Consider the following 8,288-nt stretch of genomic DNA (forward strand, 5'->3'; position numbering starts at 1 on the left):
AGATTTCATCTAGGGAGCCCAACTTCCAGCATTCCTAAAGTTTTGTACAATTTTATTAGTTTCGGGAGCACAATTAAATGCTTTTAGACTAAAACAAAAGTTAAAAGGCGCTAATAAATAGTCAAAATTCCCACTTATCAACTCCCCCAAACTTAAGTCTTTGCTTGTCCTTAAGCAAACAATTTAGTTCCCACCTCTAGAAGTTAAGGGTCATTTCAGCGAGTCGAAGGTGAGCCATCCACATATTGGTTGGGACCAACAATTACCCACACTTCTTATGTATTATCAACAAGGCGACAAGTTAAACATTTGTGCACATATAGTTCTAGAGTGACATTTGAGCATCAAAATTTGACTTTTCTCATCAAGGACTCTTTCTCTGTCATGTAGGTCATGGTGGATTCCTAACTCTACCTCATCTATTTTCCGGTTGCCTGACTCACTTAAGAAATTTTGCACTCAATCGAAAGATTTATAAAAGGTTCACTCATCTATATCAAGAGAATGTCGCAAGTACGGTTTCAAGTACCATAGGCTTGTCACTCATGTAGATCGCCACTAATGTAATCTCACTCGGCTCGAGATCAAATAGGACTTCTTTCGGGATGTAATGAAGGCTTTTGGATTAGGGTTGGATACAATATGGTTGAGTGGTTACACCTTCCTTAAGCACTCCATCATTCATTTCTCGGCTCACACTTTGCCAATTCCTTGAGGCACTTTGCTTTCCTTGGGGGGCTAGAGAGACTTAACATCATTCTTTCTTGATCATTACAATCATATTTCTCCATGATTGGGATCATTTCCTTTCTTTGAATCCCTTCAACTCTTCTACTTATTCATTTTGTTACATTGTTTTTTTTGTTCTTTTCTTTTCTTCGCCTTTTGTTCTTATCATTTCTTTTTCTCTTTTTGTGCCTTGATACGTTTTTCAATTTCCTCGTCTCTCACACAAACATACATTTTTAGCCATTTACTTCACATGAATGTTAAGGAAATCTTGGGTTCCAAGAGAGGGTCACAATAGAACGGGTAAAGGCTTGTAACATGGTTTTCAAATGAGAAAGGCTAAAGGCTCGAAGAGGTTGACTATGGATGACATCATTGATAGGCAATAGAAAACTCAAACAGGCCAAGGAAAGCCTACAATCACTTCTCAAGCCAAGCAAAACTTAAGATTTCACCTTGAAACACATTCGGGGCAAGTTCTAGACCTTTCTCATGGGTACTTAGTCTAACAACAAAGCAACTCACCTCTCACGCAACTGGATTGTTAAAGAGGACAGAGTTGAGGACCCACAACGACCACATTCAAGTTTGAAAATTACTATGGTTTAATTAAACCACTCGATGGTCTCCAAAGTCAACGCAAGAGTCACAAAGTCACTAATTAGAGCTATTTCTTTCAAAAACCTTATTTTTAATCATAAGCACGTAATTAAGTGTGTTGGTACCCAATGAAGCGTGATTGACTCTTCGAGCATGACTCAATTAGGTCTTTTTATTCATTACTACTACTATTATTTCCTAAACACAAAACATACTCATTCCCTTAAGAAGATTGTCACGCCATCCATCGTTGGGGCGAGTCACCCGGTTCACACAATAACTACCTTTGGAAAAAATCGTGGCATTAAAAAAACTAAAGGCTTATTATTTACTAAAACATAAAAAGAAGCTAATAAATTAAAAGGAAGCTACTAATTCAAAAATAAGCTACTAAATTAAATATTGACTAATAAGAAAACAAACATAAAGAAGCCACAAAGAAAAAACTATCGAAAACATAACGAATATACATAATGAGGGAGAAAGAGAAGATATATACATAATGAGAGAATAAGATGAAAATAATATCAAGTTATTACAAGCCAAATGTCTCAAAATCATCAAATATGATCAAATAAACTCCAACCCCTGAATAAAAATAAGCATTGTCCCCAATGCTGAACAAAATAATAGTAAAAGAGGGAAAAGAGTGAAGAGAACTCCCTATGGCTCCTTGGACATATCTGTGTCCACAGCAAGGTCACCACCCTCAGTCTCTTCCAGCTGGATCTCATCATCCTCAACTCTGGGAGTGACTGGGTTGGTGAACATCTGACACACTACCTCGGCAGTGTCGGCAGCAGAGTCTGGCTCCTCAGACTGGCCAACTGGTGCCACCGGTGCTGATGCCGCTGCAGGATATGGGTATAAAGGGTATGGGTCAATCAGCATATCAAACGGGATATCCCCGGCTGTAGCAAGCTTGGTCACCTGCCTTCCGAGCATGTCCACTGACTTCTTACTAGCCTGGGACTTTCTCATCTTCTTTACTTCTTTTCCCAACTATTCGATCACTGGCCCGTGTTGTACTAGGGTAGCCGTGATGGTATTCTGGTTCTCTAGGAGCTTCTTTAGTATCTCCTATCGGGGGAATCTGAGGTGCCCGAACTGAAGACTGTATTGCAACAGTACTGGATAGGTCAGAAAACTTTACAGTGGTTGTCTGCATCTAGTTGTTGAGGCTCGCCAATGTCTGGGAGACTCGCAACGCAGAAAGTGGATCAGTAGGCTTGGGCACCGACTTCAAAGCCGAAATAGAGATCGTGGCAGGAGCTGTAGAAGGGGATGTGGATGATGGTGGAGGAATAATTGCGGCACTAGAGGAAGTCTCGGCCGAAGTAGATGGGACATCAACTCCCCCCGTAACTACCACAGCTGGCTCATCAGACTGGTATGTGGTGGTAGACGGTCGACCCTTTTTCTTAGAGTTTAGCATCCATAAGCAAGTACCAGGAGAAAGGCTTCTTCAGCCTCACTTTTATATCAAAATCCCTCGGCTTCACCCGTGCATCCGTGAGATACTCTATGATGGTGTTGGGATACGGGTAGGAAAAATCTTCCTGCCGGGCGATCACAGAAATGTCGCCATTACGACACCTATATGGGGTACCCGACCATGATAGAAACAACTTGAACTGCCCTAGGAATCGGGAGATAGGTCTCATTCTGGCACGGGTCCAGTCTGCTGCAAACAAAGGTTTGCCACCCCTTTGCCTTTAAAATCAAAATGCTCATGCGAATAGGAACCCCTGCTATGATCCATGGCAGTGGTGGCCCAGGAGCTGCTAGGATCTCTGCTAACCAAGGCCGAGCCTCATCTCCCATTACATACTTCTCTAAATGTTATGTCGGCTTGATATATTCGAAACCCAAGTACGTGCTAAGAGTAGCTTGATCAAATCTCACTTTAAAGTTACGCACTTTGGTTACCTTTGTACCCTTCTTAATATGCGCCATATTGGCGTAATATTCCCAGACAAGATGTTCCTTGGCATCCACCACGCGCTGGGTGAAACACATCCACCCCTTGAGTTTCTTGAACTGTCTTAGCACTGCCGGGTTGTATTTCTCCAAATCTTTCAACTTAAATTGCCGCTCAAGAGTAAGCGACTTCACTGTCCACCATTAACGGAAACTGGTAAAAGCGGACAAACTGACAAAACGGTCCTCCCAAACCTCTTTCTTCTTTGTCCTTTTGAGGCCGGTAACTGTAGCATCTCCCCCTCTACCATCATCGGGGATGTCCTGAACTGATGTCTCTGGTACCTCAGGGACAGGTGTAGTGGAAGGCTCAGAATCCTGACTAACACTTTTCGAACCCTCAAAAGTGTTGTGTGATGATGATGGCTCATCCCTCAATTGAAATCTCCCTGATGGCCTGGACTGTACTGCCGGTTGTTCCTGAACGGAGGTTGAGTTTTCCTCTGATACGTCCCTAGACGAGGCGTATAAACTTGTCTCAGAGAGATATGCACCTCTCCCTCTCCCAGCTGCTGTCTTTTTCTGATTTCATGTTGTTGGGCACTAGGTAAGGGTCTTTTGCCTCGTCCCCGAGAAGGTTCACCCCTTCCTTTCAAAGTGTCGCCTCTGCCTCTAGATCGAACCATTTTCTATACCAAGCAAAAGGCGATCATTAGTTGCAATTCAAGTTCAGACATACAATGAGATATGTAAGGACACACCAGAAGACACAGTAAGGAACACAGTTAAAACATGCTTTCAAGATAGGGATATGCGGTGCACACATTTTTCCTTGCGGCTGCAGATTGGGCCTTGCGGACCGCACAAATTTCTCTTGCGGCCACAAACGTGAAGTGCGGTCTGCATATTTTTCATTGCAGCTGCAACTCATAAACCAAAATATGCCAACTCTCTGATGACAGAGAATTGGATGATGTGCGACCGCAACATGTTTTCTGCGGACCGCACATTTGGTCTTGCGGCCGCACATTGGATCACAAATATGCACACTTCTCTGAAGACAGTGAAATAGATATTTTGCAGTCGCAATGGAAATTTTGCGGACCACACAATTTTCCTTGCCTCCGCAGAACCATTCATTCCTAAAGTTACCCTAGACTCAACTTTTGCGGACCGCACTATCTCTTATACGGTCACAGATTTCAAACAATTACATACATATCAGTACTTTTATCTAGGGCTTGCAATGTTTTTGCACAAATTTTGACAGGAAAACAACGTATAAGCATGAAAACATGTTTTCCCAGTCCCCAATAAGCAAGTATTAGATAACCCACCACATATTTACCCCCACATGGTTGTACAGTTGAATTCTACTAACAAATGGCCTAAATTTTGACTAAAAATCTAAAAATTAAAAGAAAAAGATTAACAAGATTGTGAAGCATATCAAATGAGTGAGTATGATGAGTGATTGATCAAAGATGTTGTATGAATACATAGGTAAACTCACCAAGAAATTCGAAAGATATGTGATTTTTCCTCAGAGAGGGAAAAGGGTAACAGTAACCCAGCCCTCAAAAGAGTGCGGCCGCAGAATTTCAATTACGGACCACACTCTACTACCTGTAAGCTTAAATATCATTTTGTTTGTGGTTCACAGATTTCTAGGTGCGACCACAAATCCCTTATTGCGGACCGCAGATTTTTTGTTGCGGCCGCAGATCTTCAGAGAGTTGTCATTTTCTATCTTCCAGTTGTGCGGTCCGCAAGTTAATTGTGCGACCACAAAGAACTTTGGCAGTAGCAACCATAATTGTGCGGTCCGCATAATGCAATTGCGGTCCGCAATTCTTTCAACACTTAACCTAATTTCTGTCCACAATTCTTGTAAAGCATACTCATCCCTGTAGTATACATCAAATCAAGTTAGCACAAAAATAACACCTAGCTACAAAAGAAGAAAAGAAAAGAAAAAGAAACATGGGTTGCCTCCCAAGAAGCGCCTGATTTAACGTCGTGGCACGATGCAGAATACCATCAATTGAAATGAATCACCGCCAAGACATGGACATCTCCAACTTTTCCCAAATAATGCTTTACCCGGTGACCATTGACTTAGAATACCTCATTGTTTTTGTTCTTCAAGTCCAATGCATCAAAAGGCGTCACACCCATAATTTCAAACGGACCACTCTATTTAGACTTTAGCTTTCCGGGAAACATCCTCAACCTTGAGTTGAACAACAATACGAGATCACCCACCTTGAACTCTTTGTTCCAAATGTATTTGGCATGAAGATATTTCATCTTTTCTTTGTACAAGGACGAACTTGCATAAGCATGATACTGGAACTCATCTAATTCATTCAAATGTGCAACCCTCAAGTTAGCGGCTACATCCCAATCAAGATTCAATTTCTTTAGATCCCGCATGAATTTGTGCTCAAGTTCCACCGGAAGATGACAAGCTTTGATGAACACTAACCGGTATGGAGACATTTCGATAGGTATTTTGTAAGCCGTCCGATAAGCCCATAATGCATCATCAAGCTTCTTGGACCAATCCGTCCGGTTAGCATTCACTGTTTTGGACAAAATACTCTTTATCTCCCGGTTGGAGACTTCCACTTGACCGCTTGCTTGTGGATGATAAGGAGTCATGATTTTATGAGTAACACTATACTTCCTAAGTAAAGTGTCAAAAGCCTTGTTGCAAAAATGTGACCCCCATCGCTTATGATAGCTCACGGAGTACCAAACCTTGTTAAAATATTCTTATTCAAGAACGCCACCACACTTCTCGCCTCATTGTTGGGTAGAGAAACGGCCTCAACCCATTTAGACACAACTTCAACCACGACCAAGATGCAGGTGTTCCCACAAGAACTCACAAAAGGACCCATGAAGTCAATACCCCACACATCAAAGATATCGATCTCCAAAATGGTAGTAAGAGGCATTTTATTTTTCTTTAAGATTCTACCGGCCCATTGACATTCATCACATCATTTCACTACATCACTTGGATCCTTGTAAAGAGTGGGCCAATAGAAATCGCAAGTTAGCACTTTGGCTGTCGTTTTTGCTCCACCATGGTGACCACCATATGGCGAAGAATGACAAGCCCCAAGAATTTCACCTTGCTCTTATTCCTGTACACATCTTCTAATCACCCCATCCGTGAAAATTCAGAAAAGGTATGGTTCATCCCAATAATAATCTTGACAATCCCGTTTGAGCTTCTTCCTTTGGTTTGAAGAGAACTCATCCAGGATGACTCCACACACAAGGAAATTTGCTAGATCCGCTAACCACAGTACCTCATTCATTGAAATAGCCAAGAGTTGCTCATCGGGGAAAGAGTCATTGATTTCAAGGCCCTCATGCGGCCTCCCCTCCTCCTCCAAATGAGACAAGTGGTCCGCCACTTGGTTTTCACTTCCTTTTCTATCTTGGATGTCAATATCAAACTCTTGCAACAAAAATAACCATATCATCAACCGAGCTTTGGAATATTTCTTGCTCATAAGATAACGAAGTACTGTCTGATCCGTGTGGATAATAACTTTCGCACCCATCAAGTACGGGCGAAATTTCTCAATTGCAAACACAATGGCAATGAGCTCTTTCTCCGTGACGGAATAGTTGACTTGGGCACCATTCATGGTCTTACTAGCATAGTAGACCGTATCATCCCTAACCGCTACGTCACTAGCATCACACATAAGTTCAAAAGGGACACTCCAATTAGAGGCAGTGATGATGGGAGTGGTTGTCAACTTGAACTTTAACAATTCAAAGGCTCTTATGCAATCATCATTGAAGTTAAACTTAGCATCGTTCTCAAGAAGCTTGCACAACGGGTTCACCACCTTAGAGAAATCTTTGATGAAATACCGGTAAAACCCCATGTGGCCTAAGAAACTCCACATACTCTTTTTACCGAGGTTGGAGGTGGAAGTTTAGAAATCACCTCAATCTTTGCTTTGTCAACTTCAATTCCATTCTTTGAGATCTTGTGGCCAAGGACAATGCCTTCCTCGACCATGAAATGACACTTCTCCCAATTGAGCACCAAATTCATTTCTTCACATCTTGCCAATACTTTATCTAAATTTGCAAGACAATCATCAAAGGAATCCTTAACCACCAAGAAGTTATCCATGAAAACTTCAAGGTAATAATCCACCATGTCCGTGAAGATAGTCATCATACATTTTTGAAAAGTCACCGGTGCATTACACAAACCAAATGGCATCCGCTTGAAGGTGAAAGTACCATAGGGACATGTAAAGGTTGTTTTCTCTTGATCCTCCGGAGCAATAAGGATTTGGTTGTAGCCCGTATACCCGTCAATAAAGCAATAGAAAGCACGGTCGGCCAACCTATCAAGCTTTTGGTCAAGGAAGGAAAATAGAAAACGATCATTCCTTGTGACTTTGTTGAGCTTGCGATAGTCCATACACACTCTCCAACCGGTCACCATTCTTGTAGGAATCAACTCATTCTTGTCATTGGTGACCACCGTCATGCCCCCTTCTTTGGGACACATTGAATCGGAGAAGTCCACGAACTATCAAAAATGGGGTAAAAAACCCTGGCATCTAACCACTTGATAATCGTCCTTTTGACAACTTCTTGTATAGCCTCATTTAGTCTCCTTTGATGTTCAATAGATGGTTTGAAACCTTCCTCCAAGTTGATCTTATGCATGCAAAATACGGGACTTATTCCCTGAATATCCACTAATGTCAATCCAATAGCCTTCTTCCTCTTATGTAGCACCACCAATGTAGAATCTATCTGCACGTTAGTCAAACAAGAGGAAAGAATAACCGGTAAAGTAGATCAAGAGCCAAAAAATTTATACCGAAGATGTGGAGGCAATGACTTCAACTCCAAAGTAAGAGGCTCTTCAATGGAAGTCTTTGTAGGAGGATTTTTCTTATTTTCGAGTTCCAAGGATAGTTTCTGGGGTGCATAATTGTACGACCCCATTCCTTGCAAAGAGTTCACACATTCCATGAAGCCATCCA

The sequence above is a fragment of the Nicotiana tabacum genome, chromosome 21 (assembly GCF_000715075.1).
Source record: "Nicotiana tabacum cultivar K326 chromosome 21, ASM71507v2, whole genome shotgun sequence".
Classification (NCBI taxonomy): Eukaryota; Viridiplantae; Streptophyta; class Magnoliopsida; order Solanales; family Solanaceae; genus Nicotiana; species Nicotiana tabacum.